Source organism: Musca autumnalis, unplaced genomic scaffold, assembly GCF_047663935.1.
Source record: "Musca autumnalis isolate F117 unplaced genomic scaffold, ASM4766393v1 scaffold_4, whole genome shotgun sequence".
Lineage (NCBI taxonomy): Eukaryota > Metazoa > Arthropoda > Insecta > Diptera > Muscidae > Musca > Musca autumnalis.
The window spans coordinates 174,677,150-174,701,917 of record NW_027411977.1 but is presented as its reverse complement, the minus strand read 5'-3'; the positions used below and the strand labels follow the sequence as shown (position 1 = coordinate 174,701,917).

General features: G+C 33.7%; 1 protein-coding gene across 30 annotated transcripts in view; it reads right to left on the bottom strand.

The window, feature by feature from the left end:
* The window catches only part of pHCl-1 (pH-sensitive chloride channel 1), a 358,921-nt gene that overhangs the window by 267,260 nt on the left and 66,893 nt on the right, over window positions 1-24,768 (bottom strand). For 12 of the 30 annotated variants that reach the window (XM_073983465.1, XM_073983474.1, XM_073983455.1 and 9 more), the window contains exon 2: window positions 22,486-22,700. The gene's annotated coding sequence lies outside the window, so the exon portion shown is untranslated. Of the gene's footprint in view, window positions 1-21,869; window positions 22,701-24,768 lie in introns of all 30 variants that reach the window. The other 18 variants (XM_073983457.1, XM_073983467.1, XM_073983456.1 and 15 more) reach the window with 2 other exon arrangements.

The window sequence follows — 24,768 nt, the reverse complement described above, 5'->3', positions numbered from 1 at the left end:
AATGTAGTTGCAGAGGAATTTAAGCTCAAAGTTGAAATGTTGAGTTTTATTCATATTTAGCATCAAAATATGAGTGTTTTTGAGTTTTTCGTATGTTCTAACTATGTATTAAAAAAAGGTCAAACACCAATAAGCAAACCATAAAAATACAAAAAATAAAAGAAATTTGTTGGAAAATTAAAAAAAAAATCCCAAATTAAAAAATACTACTTTTTTCATAAAACTAATATAACTCTCATTAAAACTCCTATATTAAAAGAATGTCAATTTGTGTAAAAAACCTATAATTTATATGGGAAACGGTATGGAAAAACACACATTTTTCCCATGTAATTTCTTTAGTTGGGTAATCTAGTTCCTAATTCCTTATACAAGTTCCAAATCATGTGACTAACATCATAAAATATAATGCGTGATATTAGGTACACTCATTATGTTCATAGAAAAAATGTGGGCCATCGGAACTGCGAAGTGAACTAGATAGCTCCATATAGTTCCTTTGGCACAACTCTAGTCATTTCAATAAATTTAAAACGTGTTAAGGGATCAGACCCAGTTGTAAAGCCCAATTAAAGCCATTTTTCTTGAATATTTTCCAAGATTAACTTTTTAAAAATTATTAGGGTTTAGGGAAATGGTGGAACCAAAAATCAAAATTTCAAAAACTGACTTTTTTGGTCAAAAAACGGGAAAAAATTTTAAAAATAAAGTCGATCATTGAAGGACTAGACTTTGATGTCCTTGATAAGCTCACAAAATTATATGACAATCGGTTTATTAGTTTTTGACCTAGAGTTGGCACCGTTTTCAAAATGTCATTTTGATAAAAACACGTGTTTAGTTTCCATGTTATACAAATCACAATGATTTTTTCCCTTCCAACACTCATATCTCAGTAAATTTTATTCCGATAAACTTGAAAGTTTTACCACTTATTCTATGATACTTATACTTTAAAATAGGTCTGTAAATTTTTTCGACTTTCTGAAATTTACAAGTGGGGGTCACCCATTAAACGGACGAAACGTGCTGGGTACAGAAGTATATTTGGGCTGAAAGAGGACACTCCCAGGCATCATTTTTTGAAAACGGAACTTTTCAATGCTGTTCCCTAAAAGTTCTAGTCCACCAAAGTTGGAATTTCACTAAAATGTAGTACCTGGGAAAAAATAGCTTACTTTTTGTAAACGCTGAGGCAATTTATTAAAAAGGTTCTTAAAGGCAATTATAATCCCTACCTTAGTTTCGATATTTTTACTATCGAATCTCAAATGGAAATTGACAATCGGTGACGACAGAAAATTGGGGTTTTGGCCAGGAAAATCGATTCCTGAATCACCGTGTGGCGCACAGTGTCACGACAGCGGTCAAAAATGGTCAGAACAAAGTACCTCGGAGTGCAAATATATTGATGGGAGTCAATAGAAAACAATCCAACTGGAAGGATTTTAAAATTTTTGCATTGATACGTCAATTAATTTTGTCTATATGAGGGTTCAATTCCGATTATTGTTGGAAATGTGCATTGTTCTCCATATTTTTCCAATATTAACAACATTTAAAGTAACAGTCATTATAAAACTGATTTTTAGGATACTTTGGATGTAATAAACTTGACTTCACATTTGTTTAGAAGTAAATAGTGATCATATGCTGTTAACAGTAACCCATCGGTCAAAAACATTTTTATTAAAAATTCTCATATTTAAAAGCAAAATTGTGATGTATTCAATTAACTCACAAAAATATAAGGGAATTGGCCGATGAGCGCAAAAGTTCTAGCAGTTTTTATTCTCTTATAAAGAATAAAATATTTTAAAATTTCGTATTTGTTGTATTGAGAAAATATATGCATATACTAGTAACAGCAACACTTGATATCTATCCGTAAATCCACCCTAATTTCTAAAATTTGTTTTTATTTTCGCGGACAATCAAAAAAATTAAAAAAATCTGGAAACAAATCTAAATCATACTACCTCAGAGTCCGTATAAACCTCAAAAAAAAATTGTTTATTAATCTAAATATGAATGCAAAATTATAAACATTGGTTCTATAATTTGCATATTATAGCAACAACAAAAGAGAAACAACTTATTGTTAAAATATTATATCTATTATATAAAACTCAAATGACGTTCGTACGTGAATCAAAAACTCGACCAATTTACAACCGATTTGTCTCGCGTTTGTCTTAAAATGTTCCTATTTATCCAAGGAAGGATCTGACGTATTTTATTTTTGAGATAGAATCCTCGAAAATTTGCAAAAATATATTTTGAAGAAAGATTGCCAGAGAATATTGTCTCAAAACATTCGTATTTACCAAGGAAAGATATGATGTATTTTATTTTTGAGATATCGCAAAAAATTCGCGAGAATATGCAAAAATATATTTTGAAGAAAGATTGTCAGACAAAATTGTCTCAAAATGTTCGTATTTATCCAAGGAAGGGTCTGACGTATTTTATTTTTGAGATATCGCGAAAAATCCGCGAAAATTTGCAAAAATATATTTTGAAGAAGGATTTTCAGAGAGTAATGCTGCATCGCCTGAAATATTAAGTTTTTTTGTGTTCTTTCTTGATTTCTGGTCAAACCACGGAAAATTTAGACCTGAACTCAAAGAAAGCTTCTTAGTAATAGGAGTCCAAAGTCGAAATTTTGGTGCGTAAATTTTCTTTAAAAACCTATTTGTTGGCTTCAAAATTTACAACTGTGACTCAGGCACCCTGATCCCCAGAAAATTACGTTCTGCAAAATTATATTTTGATGATTCCGCGCGTTGAACCGCGATTTTCTTTGGTTATTTTTACATAAATGGAATCCTTTATACGCGATTTTATTATTTTCCAATACCGTGTGTCATAAATTTCCGAGATTCTGGAGTAATATTCGAATTATAATTTGGTAGCACATCCGAGGTTCTTGACGAATTTGTTTAAAATTTGTTATAATGGCGTATTTTTTATAGGCGGTCACATCGGATGCGCCTTATAATCTTATGTACATCACGATATTTTTCCCACATAAATGTTTTTTGAACAGTAAGATGCAGCTGAAGGCACATTTTGGCCACTGAGTGAAAAGTGGAAAAATAGCTACGTATTGATAGAGATGCACTCGCTGTATCTGAAAAGTGCATGCGCCTTAATTGATTTTAACGAATTCGCGAATTATACGTTTTTTAACTTTTATGTTTTTTCTTTGTTTGTAATTTCAATATTACTTTCTATTTCATAATCCTATTGTTTATCAAAGTAAGCAAATACACTTTCGGGTTTGTCATCGCATTTTCCCTGAAGAAGTTTCAGCAAAGTCCGTCAGTCCTTGCATCGAAATTTAGCGAAATAGTAGAATAACTCCCAAAGATGTTTTTTTCTATTTTTCGTATTAAACAAAAAATATATTTTTGAAATAATATTCCAAAAATAAGTTTTCGTGTTTTGTTGTTGCTGTATTATGGCTGTTCTAAATCCTATCTTTAAAATGTTGATCTCATATTTTTCTACGCGATGTCCAGAATCTGCATGTGTTTTCAATTTATTTTTTTTCCCGTTTATTTTGGACTCTAATTTACAATAAATTAAATATACTCCACGATTTTTTCAGGATTTTTTGATTTTCCGCGAAAATAGAAATACATTTAGTAAATATTTAGGCATCTACGGATAGATATCAAATGCTGTTAACGCTTTATATATACATTTTCTTATTACAGCAAAAATGGAATTTTTAAATATTTTTATTTATGAGGTAATAAAACCCCCCATAACTTTGGAGCGCAGCATCCAATTTTGTGAACGCGAACAGATTTGAAACCACCGCTTCTTTTCTTAATCTATGTGCCAAAAATTGCGGATGTGCTCGCAAACATTTTTTTAACATTTCTTCCAATGAAATTGCAAAAGAAATTTGAAATTTATCACATCAGATTATATTGAAATCGATTCAGATTTGTATATAGCTGTCATGTCTGTATGTCCAATATCATTAAAATTTTGAATGTGTGACGAAATTTGGTATAGAATGAAGGATGCCAAGTTATATTGAAATCGGTTCAGATTTGAATAGAGCTCCCTAACATATTTTCGGACGATTTGATGTATTTTAAATTTGGAATGTGTGATGAAATCTTCTTCTATTATATAAAACTCAAATGGCATACGTGAATCAAAAACTCGAACAATCTACTACTGATTTAATCCAAGGAAGGATTAGACATATTTTATTTTTTGAAACAGTTAAATTTTTAGATAATATTCATATTTTTCTTGGTACACGTAAAAATCTATATTTGTTCCGTATCATGATGGCCATGTTCTGTATAGACTCAAAAACGACAAAAACGATTATCCTGAAATTTTCATGGAATATGCGGGGATGGCGAATGGTGAAAATAGGTTACAGATTTCTTTGAACTTCGGAGAGACGGGGCGAAGAGATGTTGTTTCGTAAAAACTTAATATTTGCAAAAAATAAGAGCGTATCGGTCTAAAATTTAGTTTAGAGTCACGTCATTTTGTATACAACATTTTAAAACATAACGGATGAAGAGCATTGATTCAAAATGCCTAACCGTTACTATTGATATGATTATCATTATTTTTTGTGGCTAAAAAAATGAATTATGAAATCTGATAAAATTGTCATTTCAACACAACAATGAACTGATACTGGTATTGAGAAATGATTCTAGAAGGACACAGAATAAAAAGGCTTCAAAAATACTTCATATCTGCAAATTTGCAATAATGTGCGTATAATAACAAGTTAGGCAAAGCGGAAGTTGCAGTGGTAGGTACCGCGAGGGGACACTAATCTTCAATATTGTATTTGTTGACCACTATTTCTGAGGAATCATTATTAAAGGTAAAAACTTCGAAGTCAATAGAAATCGTAATTATAATAAGCGTGCAATTACATTTGGGAATGACTTAACCAATGCTACAGGCATTAACCCGAACACATTGTTATCGAAGTAATTAGGTGAATGGGTGAATAGGAAACAGAAACTGTTGGTCTGTTCTAAAACTGCAAGAGACTACTAATTAGTAATATTTTTTCCGATAACTATAATGTTATCGAAGAAAAGTAGTAGTGGAACAAAGCATATATTTTACTTATGGCATATCTAAATCATTATTGAAGTAAAAATAATCAATACCATAGATGGAATATGCACTTGGAAAAAAATATTACCATGAATAAAATATAATAACATTAAATGTTAATAAAAGTATAGTCATTCGTATATTATCTTAGTCGGGGTAGCGAAGCGCACCGGGTTCAGCTAGTCTATTATATAAAACTCAAATGACGTTCGTACGTGAATCAAAAACTCGACCAATTTACAACCGATTTGTTTCGCGTTTGTCTTAAAATGTTCGTATTTATCCAAGGAAGGATCTGATGTATTTTATTTTTGAGATATCGCGAAGAATCCGCGAAAATTTGCAAAAATATATTTTGAAGAAAGTTAATTGTTTCCTGACATTTTGTTGGAGGTTTTTGTTTTCGACTTGCTTATTTCCACCTTTTTCAAATTTGTAGCGAAAAGTGTATATGACGAAAAGTCAAAAAAATTTAACATTGATGAAGCCAAGATTTGCACTGTTGTAATTCGCGAAATATTGCAGTGTACCATGAAATATGACCATAGTTGCATCAAGCGAAGTGTTTTTAATCAACGCTCAAAAATGTGGCTAAAAAGTTAATTTTCCCGGAAGCTATGACCGCGAAAATTTATAAAAACTCTTAAATGGTAAAAACATGTTGAAGCAAACGAGTTTTTTATCGTTTGTTATTCGATTGACGGTTAAACCGTTTAAATAACGGATATCGGTCCAAAGTAAAAGTAGAAGAATAAAAATGAAGATTACACTTCTAATGTATCACATTTCAAAATTTCCACTGCAAACTTATTCGCGTTTTCTGTGGATCGTTTCCTTTTTAATGAAGAAACTGACACATCACTCGCATTTTTGCGAAAACAGCGGTTTTAAAAAATTTAGTGGCAAGGGAGCTGTATCCGATTTATCCCAAAAATAGTGTGTGTTGCTATATCCACGGCTCTTGATGGATTTTATCGAAATAGTTTTAGATCGATGTATTTTTTCTTGGATGATAGTGACATCGGATGCGCATAAATAGTCTATGCACTTTGTGCAAATTATAGGCGTTATACCGTTTTTTTGCACACTACGCTGCGGCCAAAGTAAATCCTCGCAAATGTTTACAAATTAAAAGAGAAGAATTCGGTGTATTGGTAAACCACATGCGCATCAAGCTATTTTGAGGATTTCGCGATTCACACGCATTTCAAAACGAACAACACCCGATAGAGTTTTATTTCAAGTTTATACTCCATTTAAAGGAACCCAAAATCTATTTGAACTTGATCTTCCGTATTGAGAAATCAGGCAAGCCCTAATTTCAAGGATGGTTAAATAACTAGAACATCTAAAAAATGTGCAAAGGTCACTAAAACGACGGGCCAACAATGCGGTGTGTCTATAATCTATCTAAATGTATATAAAGTTCTTTATGAATGACATGATGTTCTAAATTAAACTTCCGAGTCGCTTAGTAAGTGGGACAGCAAAAACGCAATGAACATTGATATCAACGTTTTTTAAGAAAACAAAGTCTAGATAAATCCAACTAGCATTTTGAAGCCATTTTTTACGAATTACTGATGTTTTCATGTTTAGGAGTGTAAAATAATAACGTGTTCAATGAAACAGGACTTTGTTAACTACAAGTAAAAACGATGTTAACCCCCAGTTTATGTATTTCGAAACGAAAATGTGTGCGCATGAAAGACACCCAAACGTTAGTTTTTGAAATATTATTTCATTTGCTTTTACTTCAAAACAAAAAACAAATTTGAAATACTCACTCAAATTTGGTAGTTTTTCTTCCGCATTCGTTTTCTTATCGACATACATAAACAGGCCCTAAGTTCGACCGGCCCGAACTTCTATACCCACCGTCCTATTGTAGCTGTATTAGAACGTTGACCTATGCCCATAATTCTCTGCAGAAATGTTTTATAGCCCCAAGGGAGACTAAGTACCAATTATAGCCATTTCGTTTGAATAATGTGGATATAAACTTGAAAATACCGAAGACCAAAACGTGGACCTATAGCGAATGTTCTATGTTTTATACCCTCACTGAAGACGAAATATCAAATTGTAGGCATTTCGGGGGAATAATGAGAGTAAAACATCCAAAAAATCGAAACTCGGGAGGTACCGTTCTAGGGTAGCTCTGAAAATACCGAAAATCAGGCGGTCAGTTCTATGGGGGCTATATCAAAATGTAGACTGATACAACCAATTTTCAATACCAAACATTCTACTTTTTAGAAACTTCTATCGCGAGCTGTGTCTTGATTTCAACAGATAGACGGACATAGTTATATCGACTTATTTATGTTGATCACGAATATATGCTTTATAGGTTCTCCGAAGAATATTCCGATGTGTTACAAACAGAATCATAAAGTTAATTATATCCTTCATCCTTAAAGTAATTTTCTATTTTACATCTGGAGGAACCATTGCATGAGGGTTATACAAAAACTTCGATTATCATCAATTCGGTTCGAAAATCTAGAGGTATCAGTATTAAAAGATAAATTGTAGATAGATTACTAAGGCTTACAGGGAAATCTAAAACGTCGGGCCAGCAACGCGGAACCGGGTCAGCTAGTCAAATATATTTTTTGGTTCGATTAAAAAGCTAGAAAAAAATATTTGGGAGTTTTCCAACTATTTCGCTAAAATCCCACACAATAATGAATGTATGCTGCATAAACGTCATCAAGAAATATGGTTTACAATCACGAAAGCATAACTGCTTACTGTGATAAGGATAGGAAATTAAGAGTAATATTGAAATTACAATTATTCAAAAAATATGAAAACTAAAAAGTCTTTAAAAACCAATAAAGTGGGTAAAAGTCGCGCAATGTGCACACGATTTTGATGCGCATCCGGTTTCATTAGCGCCCATCTAAAATACGTCAATATACACCTATTTCAAATAGATTTTTCAAGAACCTCGGATGTGCCTCCACATTCTATTTGGCGCAAAAGAACCATCACTCGCGTATCTCTGTAATTTATGACACGCATTTTCGCAAATATTATAATCGCGTTTAAAAGATTCCAATTATGTAATTTTTTTTAAAGAAAATCGCGGTTTATCGCGTTTTGTCAAAATAATTTTTTTTGCTAATTTTCCTATTACCAAGGTTTCTATATCCGCATTTTTAGTGGATGAATTCGACCGCGGATTAGATCCGTCCCGTAAAAAAACTAAATTCACGTGGGGTTCGAAGGAAATTGATAGACACTTGTAAATTTTAAACGGAAAAAATAGGATATCAATACTATTTCTCCGAATCTTACATCGAAAAATAGCAAAGATAGAAAGTTTTTGTCGGTTTTCCTCTTTTTGCACGAGTATATTCTAGACGGAATTCTTCCGCGTGAGAAAATCTTTAAGCCTTCAAAATATGTGAAAATGATGGGGCAGTACAAATCGTAAGGACTACATGCAATAAAAACTATAAGCAATTCACGACCAAGTTTCAACAATTTAGTGTGCTTAGCCTCAAAAGGAGATCCTCAGTTGTAAAGCTCAATAAAAGTCATTCTTCATGACTCTTTTCGAGAAAAGTACGTAACTTTTTGGCAGATTTTTTCTTCATCTGAAAGATAAAACTATTACGAAGTTTTGAGGTCTTCTGCGAAAGCTTGTTTTTATTAAAGCATTTTGCGGTGCCAACTCTATCTCGAAAACTATTAAACCAATTGCCATACATTTTTGTGGCCGATACATACAAAACAAAATAAATTGTGAGAATCACCCCTTAAACTAAAATTCAGCGCTCACATTTTGAACTTTGGTGTGGAGTGGATAATTTTATTGAAATATTTGAGATATATTGTGTACACCACTCAGCAAGTAGGCACATGGATGTATTCTGGAACTGAAAAATAGCAAACTATGAGATTTTGTGCATGAAAATATTCTACAAAAATGTTGCTATGAAAATTTTATATGGGGTCGGTCCACCAGGACAAAAAATCGATATTGTCATGTTTTCATTGTCCTTTATCACTTTTACCCGATCCTTTCTCATGAAAACTCTATGATTATGTATTTCATTGAATTTCGTATATCCGATTGATTGAGTAAAAAACTCGGATACACATGAACTATATCTGTTCCTGGCGGACAGATCCGGTTATTTGTATGTCGATATCTAAAGCCCTCATTGAGTATATAATGAATCCTAGAAGAAAGATTCACCGTTTGTCAGACTTCTGAGTTGTAGCGGAATGAATCTGTCTTTAACCAACAACGAATTTATGATGCCTAATTCAGAAGCGTGACCATTCGAATTTGATATATAGTTAATAGATTATGCCAAATTTACCAAAATACATAAACATACGTTTTTTTTTTGAAAAAGTACCGGGTAATACTGATAAAGGATAATGAAAACGTGACAATATCGATTACTTAGATATGGGAAAACAACATATAATTTTCGGTGGAACATTTTTGTAGATAATTTCATTTTGTTTTACTTTTTGAGTTCAAGAACAAAAACGACAGGGAAGGAACTGAGCTGAAACATGTCAGCTAAAACTGAAAACATGTCATCTAAAAATGATAAAACAATATCTCCAAACAGAGATATAAAGCTATTGTCTCAATGATTGATGGAGGCCAATCAAAAAAATCATTATATCATGACTCAGAAATTTCAGCTATGGGATCCTTTGAAGTTTTCAATTAGAGCTTTCATTCCCAAAAGGAATTTTCCTCCCCCAGATCATAACTTCCATTTTGTGTCACAGGGTATTCAGTAAGATTTCCCATAGAGACCACAATGTCTTTAATAGAAGACAAGGATGACTTCTCATAAAAACCAAGATGAGAATACCAATAGACCTTTGTGAGAAGACCAGTAAGACTTCTGAAGAAAGAGGTTAAAGGTCCAATCTTAATTCGATTGTCATAGAACTTTACTTTTGTTTGCAAAAATGTAACGCATCAATTGGATCAACTAAATAGGGATGAATAGACTACACTTCAGAGGATAGTAAATATCCTATGAATTGTCCTTTAACTTTGTATAATATATAATTTGAATATATATTTTCTTATGTTTTTCTTTAAAAATAAATAATGATTTTTATTATTAAAAATAATGTCTTGTTTCAAATTCAATGTTATACTTCTATAACGTGGAAAAAATTTTGCCAGGAGTCGGAGTCGAGTAATTTTTTTCGACTCAGACTCCGACTACAGCAAAATTGCTCGACTCCGACTCGTGGACTCCGACTCCGAAACCCTGCTCTCGACATTGTCAGCCAACAGTAAGTACTAGTACCAATATTCATCCACCAACGCCAGCACCTTGTATTATTGGCCGCCGTTTATATGAACTCGCGACATAGTGCGGCGTCATCGGGCCGTTATAGTTACATTGAATAGTATTCGCCTGAGCTCGAGAAAGTGAACAATATGTGGTTTCATCCGGGCGGTGCTACTTGGCACACAACTAACGAAATATTGACGTATTGTGAAAAATTAAATGGCCATCTTATCTCACGTGGTTGCAATGTCAATTTGCCGCCAAAATCATGTGATTTGACACCGTTGGACTTCTACATTTGATGACAATTTCAAAAAATCCTTGAACAGCTTTAAAACTGCACTCATTAGAAAATTTTAATTTCTCGTGAGGGAGGTACCGGAAGGCGTTCTCCAAATGTAGTCTATCTTTGAACTTGTTTAGAATCTGAGAGAAATATTACAATAAACAAAGGTTGGGCCAATGTGAGTCACTCCTTATCGCTCCCACCAGCCATTTTTGTTGGTCACCTTAGGATTTTTTATACCCTCCACCATAGGATGGGGGTATATTAAGTTTGTCACTACGTTTGTAACTACTCGAAATAATCATTGTAGACCCCACAAAGTATATATATTCTTGATCAGCGTGCAATTCTACATCGATATAGCCATGTCCGTCCGTCTGTCCGTCTGTCCGTCTGTGGAAATCACTCTAGCGTCCGAACGGATTGACGTAGGTTGATGAAATTTTGGGAAAATATGTTATATTTACGTAGGACTTTTGGTATTGAAAGCGGGCTATGTAGGTCCACGCTTTCGTATAGCCCCCATACAAAATGACGCGTGACGCGTCGTCGTTTTAAGGAATTTTTAAGATATTTGGCCCATTTTACCACCAAATTGGTTGTAATTTGGTACTTTGTGTCTCCAGGGGCCACAAAATATTCCTACCAAAGTTGGGTTATATAGGTCCACGTTTTGGTATAGCCCCCATATAAGGCCCCATATAAAGTACGCGTCATTTTAATATATTTTGAATGTATTAGACCCATTTGACCACAGAATCGGTTGTAACTTTGTATTTTGTGTCTCCAGAGGCCACAAAATATTCCTACCAAAGTTGGGTTATATAGGTCCACGTTTTGGTATAGCCCCCATATAAGGCCCCATATAAAGTACGCGTCATTTTAATATATTTTGAATGTATTAGACCCATTTGACCAAAGAATCGGTTGTAACTTTGTATTTTGTGTTTCCAGAGGCTAAGAAACATTTCTACCATAAAATGTTTATATAGGTCCACGTGTTGATATAGCCCCCATAATACAATATATCCCGATTTTCGATATTTTGAACGTTTTAGCCTCATTATCACACCGATATGGCTGAAATTTGGTATTTAGTCTTCTTTAGGAGTATAAAACTTTCCCCCAGAAATTTGTAGGTATAGGTCCACGCCATCATATAGCCCCCATGGAACGGTACCTTCCGAATTTCGTTATTTTGAAGGTTGTGGCCACATTAATCCACCAAAACGGCTGAAATTTGTGGTGGAGGGTATAAAAAGTTCGGCCCGACCGAACTTAACGCCTTTCTTACTTGTTATTTTTAAACACAACATGTTGGCAAACAATTAAAAACGATCCTTTTCCTAACATTGCGCGGGAGGTACCGGAAAGAGTGGTTCAATATAGTCAATATTCGGACATAATCCGAGACTGCAAAATATAATAAAATGGCGTTGTCCGACATAGACCATTTTAGAACTTGATTTTTTTTGATGTTAGGTGCTATAAAGTTACAGCCAAATATGATATTCAATTCGTAACTACCACTAATTTTGGGCCATTATCTTAGGAAGTATGGAAAATTGTGAATTTTGAAGGTTACAGGTTCTAACCGAATGGACCGCAAATAGGCATTTTATATTCCCGGAGGGTATTATGCACCTCTACTGGACTTTGTGGACATTTTGCGACTTTAAGATGAAGAAAAAAAGAATTGCCATGCAGAAATTCGATCTCCTTTTGTCGGCGAATCCGAACAGCATATTACACCAATTTTTTAAGATTAAACTACTCAGGTACTGTAGCTGTCGTTATTCTGATGTGTTTTGTCACAGCTGCCAATGTGATGCTGTTTTGAAATCTTAATTTCGATACATTGTATTTCAGCGATAAATTTAACTTTATTCTGCAAAAAGATTAAACCCGCTTTTATTTTTTATGCATAGTTTGATAAACAATACATAAATAAATGTACATACATACATATGTATGTAATATCCTTTTATTTAACCCCTGTTCTCATACATATACGGGTTAGCATTGTCGTTTTAGCCAACTTTGACTGGTGCTGAGTGGTGGTCGTATTACAATGCATTGGAACAAAAACTGGCAACAGGCTTATAGCTTGAGTTCACTTGGTCGCTTTTATCGCATTGTGTTTGTGAAACTGCGTTTGTAAATACATATGTGTACCTTCGTTCTCCCCCATTTGCATTTCTTCTGATGATGTTGTTGTTTTGTTTTTCTAGAACAATTGCTAGTTTTCATTTTGGCAAAGGCTTTATTTACAATTTTTCGGAAAACAATACCCATTGCAACACAACAATGGTAACAGTTATAACTGCATAAATGCTGCAACAACATAGACAATAACAAAAAAATGGAAAAGGAGGTTTTAGATATCAAACGGCAACGGCAGAGATATAAATCAGAATTTGAGTTTTTCCATTTGTGTTTCATTCAATAAGCCAACGAACAAATAAAAATTCAAATGAATACCTTCCGCTTGACATTTTTGAACAGGTTTCCTAGACAGACAGGGCGTTTTTTTTTTTTTTTTTTTTTTTTTGAATTGATTCTAAATTATCATTTTCCATTGCCTGTTAGTTCATGGTGACGTTTTTTCTCAAACAAGTAAATTTTTTCCATTCCAATAGGCATTTCTAATGAAATTTTTTATCCTTTGGAGTATACATTATGATCCCTCAGCTCTATTGTATTGTCTATCACTTTTTTCAAGCAATCTAGGAGAGTGCCGAACAAGAAGACCAAAGGAAATCAAACATGTCACTCGATTGATATGACTCCGCAGTTGATATGTATGTATTGAAAAGAAATTGAAGCATTTCAATATGCTCTTCTTCTCCTTTCCTGCGAATGCAGGTGAAATCTTACAAACAAAAGGCAATACTCTTTGCTTTCAATGGCTGTCCATTATTGAACATTCTTAACTATGTTCTTCAATTCCTATCATTGCTTCAATTCCGTGTTTTAGGTTTGTTGAATTTGAAATCTTAATGTTGTAATCCACACAGAAGGAATGAAAAACAAGATGACATTTTTTTCATTACAACGAAATCCTCTGCACCAGAAGGACGGCAAATATATTCCACCTATAAACTGAAATAATGGAGGATTATGGTGAGTATTGTGCAGTCTTTAAAAAGTAAATAATGTACAATTTTACAATGGTGAACTTTTTATTTGAAGACTTTGGCAACAAAACTTGTAACAAAAATGCTTTGTTGGATGCGTAAGTTAATCTAAAGGATAGAACTAAATAAAAATGGTAATAAACGTTGATTTCATTTTCTTATATTAATTTTTGATTTCTATACGCTGTCGTGTTTATAAATTTTGGTTCAGCTTTATTAAATCCTTCCTTCTGTTTAAAAAAATAAACTAATAAATAAATAAACAAGTGAACAAAGGCGGGACGGGTCGACAATGTAATACCCTACACCACTACCCCTGTACATAAGCTTTTCAATCATAAACATTTCTTTTAGGGAGATACTAAAGTTTTCACCTATCTGGCTTTTATACCAAATGACTTAAGGCGAACTGAACAAAAATAATTACTGTTCAATTTTATATTTGTCTACTGTCGACATCTACTTGGTACTGATTGAAATCTTTGCTGGTCTTCTTGATTAGCATTTTACATGTCTTTAATACACCAAATAAAAGGCGAGGTATTTGTCATTAAAGTAAAAACTTCAAAATATTAAAATTGTGATAGCTTAGTGCATTTGCGCTATCTGAGGGATATAAAAGTCCATAAATTGGAAATTGGGATATCCCAGCGTCTTTTTTAACATCATACGAATTTAACCAATTTTGGTAACGCAATTGGGAACATTTTAAAGCTCAGAATGTAGAAGAACGTGAAGAGTTCAAATAATTCACCTAAAAATGGGAAAGTGGGATGTGCGCCAAACTATTATGCTTCATAATAAAGGTGATATTTTCCTCATCCATTGACGGGCTTTCCTTTTGGAATACGACCACTAAACGCGGAGATATTCACATAAGAATAAAACTTTGAATTTTTGCCCACATAAGTTTTTAGTCCATTCCGACCCATGATTATTATATACCCCCACTAACCCTCATAATCCCATTAAAATTGCGACCTGTAGGGTGATTAAAAAAGGAAATATTGGATGTATTACCGGCTATTGCGATATCTCCGTTATTTGGCCACCTACGCCAACCTACTTTGCATCATTGTAAATATGGGATTTTCTTCATTCATAGTCCGGTTTTGCTTTTGGAAAGTCCCCAACCAAAGCTGTTATATTCGTCATTATAATCGCAAAAATGAGAAGTTGGGTTTTATTTGGGACAATTGTGATATATCCGTTGTTTGACCACGACAACCTACTTTACATCGTTAGAAAGGCGATATTTTCTACTTTCAATTTCAAATAAATTTTTTGCCCATTCCAACACCTAAATATTATCTGACCGTCACCAAAATCAATATGCTTTTCCCCGTCCACACCCCAACTCTACTAATTTTTACAATTTTTCCGACATCATAAAGGAAAAATTGTTATCGTAGTAAAAGTTAGTAGATTCGTACAGGTTCTGGAACAGACATATTTGATAGAAATACTAATATGTGCTACGGAAGCATGGACTCCGATTTAGTCCATTTTTTGATATAATCGATAACAAAATCGAATCTTTCATAATATCTGTTACTCATGTGAAGAGTTATATTGCATAAATAAGATAGATACATAGTTCCCTTTAGTGATATACATAGAATAACTTTCTGATCCGATGTATGCATGTCCGTCCGACTAAAAATAGGTGTACAAAATTATATCGGAATCTGTTCAGATTTGAATGTAGCTTTCATAAATATTTTCGGCCGATTTGTAGGGTTTAATACACAAAACACGCAATATTAGTCTAATTCTGCTGAAATTTTGTACTTGTATCGTAATTTCGTCTAGAAATAAGGTGCAAAAATATATATTCGGCCGATTTGGGGTATTTGATGCACCAGTTTGATGAAATTTGGAATGTGTGACGGAATTTGGTCTAAAAATAATTGTCCCAAATTATAATGAAATCGGTCGAGATTTGGATATAGCTCCCAAATGTATTGGATTTATTCATGGCGGTGTAGGAAATCATATAGTCGGCCCGCCTGACTTTGAGTCTTTCCTTACTGGTTCTAATCTTTTTTTAAGAAAGTATGGGCTTTCGCAAGAAAATATTTATACTGTTTTAATTAGGAGCACATATGAAATTCATTAAACCACAATGCGGTGAAATTTTTTAAACTATTGACAGTTGTGGCTGTAGGGTTTTGTTACAGATTTTCTAGTGAAGTATTAACTTTTGTCTAAAAAAACATATGACAAAAATCATTACGATCCGAGAGCAGTTCCTAAACTGTTTTCTTGCGCTCCAGTCAGGCTCCAAATCTTCAGAAACGGATTTCGTCCAAACCTACTTGTGCCTAAAACCATTAAACATTTCTTTGAGTTTGTATGATACATATTTCTTTACTAACAGCATTTTCATCTTCCACCCACTCCCCCGTGTCAGATTGCTGCAAGACCCAGTGCATTTCTATTATGGCAATCGATTGGCGCTTACTTGTGGGAAATAGTTTTCACATCAAAAGACATGCGTTGAAATATTTCACATAATGTCATCTTTCTGTGACGAGCAATAATTTTCGAATATCACACTGTGTGTATGACAGTTCTTCGTCCGGGTGCACTCTCTAGCCGAAATATATATGTAAGCACACCTATTTATATGTACATCTCGATATGTTTGCAATCAATACATTTTCATTTTAACGGATCATTGCAAGCAGCAATGAAAATTGTATAAAAGCATGGCGTATTTGTAATTTTTTCCTTATTCCAATTTCCTTCATGCCCTCGAATATCTGTTGCAGACTACAGCAAAGAGTTGAATTAACTTGATGGCAATGTATGTACATATGTACATGCATATATAGACTGGAAAATTCAGCAGGACCAATATACCTATTATCATTGTTGATTCTGTGTCAAGAATTTTGTGTTGGAGTACTTTTAAAATGAATGCTGTTTTATACATATCGCTGATTCAATTAAAGAGTGTCACATCTCAAAAATTCTAGTTTTCGATTGAAAATTGACTACCCAAAATTAAAATATTATTACACAAAAACTAAAATAACTACTTGATCCATCCTATGCAAGGAGCTAGCTAAATTGCTGCATTTCTGAGCAACATCAAGTATGATTTGAACGTTTTAGTGCTTCATAAGATCAAGAAATTTATTTGTTGATTTATGCCAAACTCATAGTAAATGAGTTTTAGAGATATCAGCAGGAAAATTTGACACAAGAAAAAATAAACGTTTTCAAAACAACAGAAATTGCTAACTTAAAAACGCATTTTTAAGTTATGCCACTCTTTGAGTAAATGAGCGATATGTATGTATGGCATTCATATGTATAACATTGTTATATATACCACACACCTGAATTTTTAGTTTTATCCGTATATGTATCTACACACACATATGTATGTACATATGTTAATTGAAATATATGATGTGTGTAATTGGGCGGAACATAAGTACGATCTTTGGATATAAAATGAAAATAAATCTGAAGTTTTGTTAATGCAGGTTTTAAATTTAAAAATTCAGATACAAGCTAAATGTACAACTTGTAAATCTATTTAAAACCATATGTATGTACATTAGATTGTCGCTAGGCTTTTGGTACCAAACGGACTTTGTGGTAGGAAGAGGCTCGATATAGACAAGACACACTTATAGGTCGAATATTGCGAGAATTAACTACTAGCCAGCAAATTAAATTGGAGTTTGTGCAACCTAGACTAGTGATTTTACGGCATGTTTTGAAACAGTTCGAACGGAGTCGTTTGAAAGCACTAAATTCCACACATTTTAACAGCATTCGGATGTCATTTAAATGACAAATCCAAATCATGTTCATCAGAGTCGTGAAAAGGCACTATTTTCGTTATTACATTTTCAAAATTTTGTAATAAAATAAAAAATACAAGTTGCGAACATTTTTGCGGTAACTCACTAGAAGAAAATTTCTAATGGGGTGTGAAAATCTGAACATGTGATGGGGAGACAAATAAAAACTCATTTAGCAGGTGAAGCAAGAATAGTTCAGCTTTGATTAAATGGAGAACGGAAGTAGCAAACTCAGTTGGGTTTGAATTTAATGGAGAGTTTTTTAACTTGTGTGAATGTAATTAAGTTCCGAATATTCTCGGTTTACACATATAATAAATTCATTTTATTCCCAGCAAAATAAAACTGAACAACTTTTGATGAAGTAGTACATTAACAGCAATCCAATCCACAGAGAATCATGACAGATACCGTATGTTTTCCATCTTTCGACAACATCCAATTTGCATCCATCGAATTAATTGTATATGAAACACTTTTTGATTTTTTTCTAAACTTCTAAATCAAAATACAATATCAGTATACTGTAACTAGTTATCCACAGAATTACCGACAATCGTCGGTAAATGGTTATTTCTATTTGTCTGTTACTTTCATTAAAATCAAATATTTCCAGTAAATTAATTAATCAAAATAAAGGTAATAGACGTGTCGCTAAACCTTAGCGATGGCAACAATATTGTTTACCCATATTTAATTTAATTTTTTATTTTTAAATTTTAATTTTCAATTAACAAATTTCGTTTTAATTTATACCGATATTTGTCATTAACTTAAAAAGCGTTAGAGACTTTACCTTTTTATTGCTCAACAAGTACAAAAGCATCCGTCGGCTTTGCCCAAAAAATTTATATATTTAGGGCGTATGAACTGACAAAAATATGAATAGGATTGAAGCTTAAAAATTGCGATGATATGGATAGATAGGGCTTTTTACCATACTAGTCCACGAAAAAACATAATATCGCTGTAAACAGGGCCACTAGGAAACCCTTCGGTAAAAATTACCAATAGATCCTCGAACAGACCGTTAACCACACAAAAATGTTGAACAGATAGTGCCCAAATTTGAACATAAACTAAGTTTCGACAATATTTAGAGATCCAAAGAAGTATGGATCTGTCGTAATTGAAACAGCGACTGCAAATTGCTTCAACAAAAATCGAAGTGATTCGAGAGCAGGTCTTAAAGTGAATTTATCCGAAATTTTGTGTCGGAGGTACCCGAAGGAGTGGACAAATATAGTCCATATTCGAACCTGATCTGTATCTGGTAGATATATTAGGAGGTGCAAAGCATGGACCAAATCGGTCACTCCCATCAAGAGTAAACGTGCGCACGATTTTCCGAACATTTTTAACTTTTGTGGGGGAGGTACCTGAAGGAGTGGACCGATATAGCTTATCTTCGAACTTAAACTAAGTTTGCACAAAATATTACAAAGGCCACATTTTGTACCGAATCGGCAGATCCGTTCGAGAGTTATCTTGCGCTCCAACCACTAAACATACATACGGGTTTTTGCATTTTCAGGCTATTTGCTCAGGAAGTATGGACTTGCCCTTGATGAAACTTGTACCGTCGTATAGGAGGCGGTGAATACAAGTTGCTACAACAAAAATCGAAGCGATTCGATAGCAGATCCTAAAATGAACTTTTCCGAAATTTTGTGTGGGAGGTACCAGAAGGAGTGGTAGAAACTTCACGATGTGCAAAGTGTTGACCAAATCGGTTATTCCCTTCAAGAGTTATCGTGCGCACAAATTTTCCGAACATTTTCGAACTTTTGTAGGGTAGGTACCGGTAGGAGTGGGCTGATATAACCCGTTTTCGAACTTAAACTAAGCTTGAACAAAATATAACGAAACTAAGTATTGGACCGAATCGGTTGATCCGTTCGAGAGTTATCGTGTGCTCCAGCCAGACAGATGGACATGTCTAAATCAACTCCAAATTGTCTGAAAGACATTATTTCGATGAGGCACATTTTGCCCGTATGAAAGTGTATATACCCTCGTTAGCATAAATGTATAAAATGTATAAAATTTGAAATATAATGTATAAAATTTCTCAAAAAAATCTTAAGAAATGTTTTTTCTACGGTTTCTTCCTTCGAGGTTATCTTACGTACCTACTACCCAATTTAGTTGGTAACGGCATGATTTTTTTTTTTTTGAGATTTTGGGTCATTATATCAGGAATTATTATATGAAGCGTTCAGAGCACACTTCGACTAACTCCATAAAACAAAAAGTTGAGAAAAGCAATGATGAAATGTATATTGTTTTTTAAAATTCCCCTGATAATATGGATTCAAATATATAATGTAGAATGCATAATAGCAGGTATAGCTTTCATCTAACGGTATATAAAATAAAATAAAAACAATAGTCAACAAACAATCGTTAGTAATGTTGTGGTAATGGTGGAGTTAATCGAAGTGTGCACTGAAAAAAGTAATAAAGTTAGGTTTTGAATTTTTTTATTAACGAAAAACTTAGTTTTATACACATATATTACAGGTTTCACATAAAAATTAATGTTGGCAGTTCGATTATAAAACAATATTTGTAATTAATTCACGCTAGCTTTATGTTAGCGTCATTCTTCATGGCTAGGTTTACGACGTTTTCGACGTATGTAATATACGTCAAAAATGCATGTTATATACGTCATAATTTTCTAAAGGCCATCTATGGTTTCAACAAAAGCCGAAAGAGTATTGCATGTACACGTTGCGAGCAGAGCTACATTTGAATGTGGAGTTAATCGAAGTGTGCACTGAAAAAAATTGCATATTATTCAGTGGTCAATAAAAACTTGTTATTTAAAGGTGCTCATCTTTATTATTCAGGAAAGATATTATAATCATAAATAGATATGGCGATATCAAAGGCTTTGACACTAAAATCTCAAATTTTTCAAAAAGTGGAGTTAGTCGAAGTGTGCACTGAGCGGCTCATATAAGGATTTGCAAAGGCAAAAAAACATAAATAATAAGCTTTAGTACAGCGTTGTAAGGAAATGAATATGGAACATTTATGGATATGTTTTTAACACCTTTACCAACCTAGTTACATTAATTTCATGTAGCGTGGTTACGAATTTATATGGACAAACCGGCGAACCAAGCAGAAAATCCCATTACTAAATTATGGGTTTATACATATAGCATATTTTAGTAGACATTACAAATCAACCTACTAACTCATTATTTTAAAAAAGGCGTGCCGCATCAATTGCATAGTTTTTCTATGGCCACTAACATTCGTAAAATAAGCAGGTAAAACATATGCTCTATATTTAGGGGGTTAATTTATTTTTGATTTCATCAAACTCCTCGTTGACTTTACCTATGTACTGCTGGAATTCAACATGCGAACTTCTGATTTGTAGACAAACTACAAAGAGCACCATACCATACCAACGAAGAGTAAATACTAAATTTCAGCCATTTCGGTGTGATAATGAAGCTAAAACCTTCAAAATACCCAAAATCGGGTGGTACCGTTCTATGAGGTCTATCTCAAAACTTCTATACCAAATTACAAAACTCTATCTTAAGAATTGCGGCTTGTATCTTGATTTCAACAGACGGACGGACATGGTTATATTGACTTAGAATTCTACACTGAATTCCGATGAATATTTCTATGTGTTACAAACAAAAAGGCAAATTTAATTATACCCTCCATATTATGATGGGGGGTATAATTAACGAAACCGTTCATAAAACACTATGTTCGGACAAAGGTGAGCTCTAGCGCTGTAATAAATTGATGTATATATAACAATTTTAAATGGTGTTGTGGCATTAAAGTAAATTCAGAATTTTTTATCGCATCCGTTATATCACTTATATACATACATATGTATATACTATCCTTAAGTATTCAGAATACTGCAAGGATATCATTTTATTTATTACATAAATGGTTAATTTGATTTTAATTTCCCACATTTTACGCTTTGGCAAGAAGGGTCGGTCTTTCCCGCGTTCTCAAGTGTCTAATTGAAAACGTCCGCTTAATGTTTCAGAGTCATATTATGTACCTGGCAGGTACTTCTACATTAAATTACATGGCAATTTTGCCATTTACGCTTTTAAGGAGAATACCGGAGAAAGCACAAAACAAAATGTTATTAGCTAAACAACAAAGAAAACAAAAAAGTGAAACACTGCACAGAACTGCATTGTATACGCCAGGCACTTGTACTCACCTAATTAACAACGTTTTCCAGTTAGCACATCTATGGCGTATACTACATACACGCACACGCCCAAACTCTTTTTTTCAAGTTCTCATACAATAGATGGATAGATTTATGTTAAGCTGTGTTGCCGTGTGAACGAGTGAGTGAGTATGTCGCTAAACAACTGCAGTTGAGTTGATACACGAACAATAAGTCACAGTAGTTGTTCGTCGTCGTCGTAGTCGACGCCGTTTGTACAAAGTGCCTGTAGCTGTTTTAGATTTCGTCCTTTCGTTAACAAATAAAAACACGCACTCACACACACGCACACGTATTGTCTTCGTCTCGAAGAGATGTTTTAAGTAAATAACTGCACTTATCTAGAACAGACAATACCAAGTGAATGTTTGAGGAGCAGAACGCATGGCATCAGACATACAGACAAACAAACACAACACAGCACATAGGCACTCTTAACTCAAATAGGGGCTCACTTATTGTTGTCACGGGGATACTTAGGCATTGACGTAAGGTATTTAAGATTGGGATAGGCTTTCTTGTGTTTTACAACAGTTGTATGGATGAGTTGTTATTGTTGTGTTTGTTATTATTGTATATTAAATGTGCTAAAAAGCAGAATTACCCAGAACTTTTCACTTGTCTTCTTCGCCTTCGTTGGAATTTTCGTATATTTTCTGAGTATTCAGCAGAGACACTAAAATTTGCTTCTACTTCAATGACAGCAATTCTTGTATAAAATCCACAGGAGGATGATAGTTTATTCTCGGTTGACTTTCTTCGTTACCAACAATAATGTTAATGACAGCTTTGATGATGATGCTGGTTCCGTTTTAAGTGCTGAAATAAAATAAAGTAAATAAATTTCGTTACAACTACAATAGAAAGAAAATTTTACTAATTTCAATTATATACAAAATTTTTATTTATGTATGTATTTAATGTAAGAACTTTTTATTTGGACTTGGCGATAATTATCATGAAAAATTATAAAAATAGAAATGAATGTAATTTGTTCGACTGTGAAATAATTTACAACAATATAATTAAGTAATAAATTTACATTTGTATATGCATATATTATTTCCTTACGAAGAGTGAAAGGCACCTTACTAGTTAAGTATAAGATATCATACAGGTCTTATACGGAAAATTAATATTTTTAGTTACTGAGAATCGGATGAACAATAGGGTTTGCGATACGAAGACGTTTTAACGTTTTCACAGCGTTTATTATAAAACTTATTATACGAGTGCTATAATACTGCTTAGGCTCGGGAATCAGGGCGGCTCATTGTGGGGAGGCTTTCGAGGTTGGGCATAGGCGTTATCGTCTGCGTGGAGCTTTGTTGATGTCGACTCGAAGATTTTTTGATTATCTCGTTTGAAGATCTCTGCGTTTCTATATCGTCACCCTGAATGCCAAAAGTCGTAACTAATAAAATTATAATTTTACAGGAGAAGCAAGAAACGTTACAAAATGAAAAGCTGTTTTATAGAATATAATTCTTATGAAGGCAAGTATATGGGATATTATCAATCATATATGAATGAGAGAAGTCTTCCCTGTCCCGCCTGGGATGTTTGTGGAGCAATTATATATATACGAATGAGAGTAAGTAATGAAAGCAAATACGCGGAAACACATGGTTTTGGCATCCGTCATTACAAAAAAATCTGCAATGTTATCCCGGCTACAAGATGGAAGTAAGCACTAAGCCGATGTCTTCTGCGAGGACTCGCTAATTACACTCATGCAAGTTTAACGATAGATGCAGTAAAATTTTGTGTTTGTGTACAGCTGCAGCGTTTTTAAGGTTTCTTGATTCTTGCTTCATGAAAGTTGCATCATTGTGGAAAGAACTTGAAGGTAGTCTTACAGGACCGATGACTATATCCGTCGATAGTCAAGCAGCGCTCAAGTCACGGACCATCAGCATTCGAGCTATCCTTGATTGCAGGATAGTTGTGCATGACATCCGCAATATTATTAAAATATGTTTGGTTCCGGTTCATAGTAATATAATGGGAAAGGAAGTAGCAGATGAATCAGCTCGAGGTGTCTCTAAGTCTATTGACCTACTAGTTGATGAAACCGTCCGGCACTCAATGTGCTACAACATCGGCATTGACTACTGCATTAAACTAAATTTTTTCTATCTACTTCCAGTAAAGCAATTGATCAACTCTACTGGTACTATCTGCCAATATACTCTGCTTCACCTCCAACCCAACGAGCAATAACCATGAACCTCATCATCATCTTCATTTCATAGCATTAGTCATCTTCAATTCATTGAGCAAAAACTTTTAACTCTCTATCATCATATTCACCTGATACTCGTCATTACTTCATCTTTACTTCATCGTAACTATTTCAACACCACCTTCACCGCTTTAACCTACAGGCTGCGCTTACTTAAACCTAACCTATATAATTTGAAAAATTGTAATAGGCTTAGAGGTGGATTAACTAAGTGCCGGTTTCTCAAATTCGATCGAATTACTCACAATATATATTTTTTTTTTTGGAAAATATTGTATTCATTTCTTGTTTTCAATCAAACAAGTATTTTCTACAATAAGAGGATTTTGGTACCGATTCGAACGATTTTTTTTCGAATCGCCTTAGAGATACCTGTCATCAAATTTTACAAAAAAAAAAAAAAAAATATTTCCTAGAAATAAAACATACTGTATTTCCATAATTTCCCACAACTATTCCTTATACTTGCTTTGTCGACAACGTACTGTGTTCTTGAAACGCCAAATAGGGTATACGCCTTTGGCAAAGAAATTAGGCATACCACACAATGCCCAACAAAGACAACAGACTGGAAGCACAAAAGGTGACAATCTAATCGTCTGTGCACAGACGAGATTTGCATTCTTCTGTAGGCTAAAAATG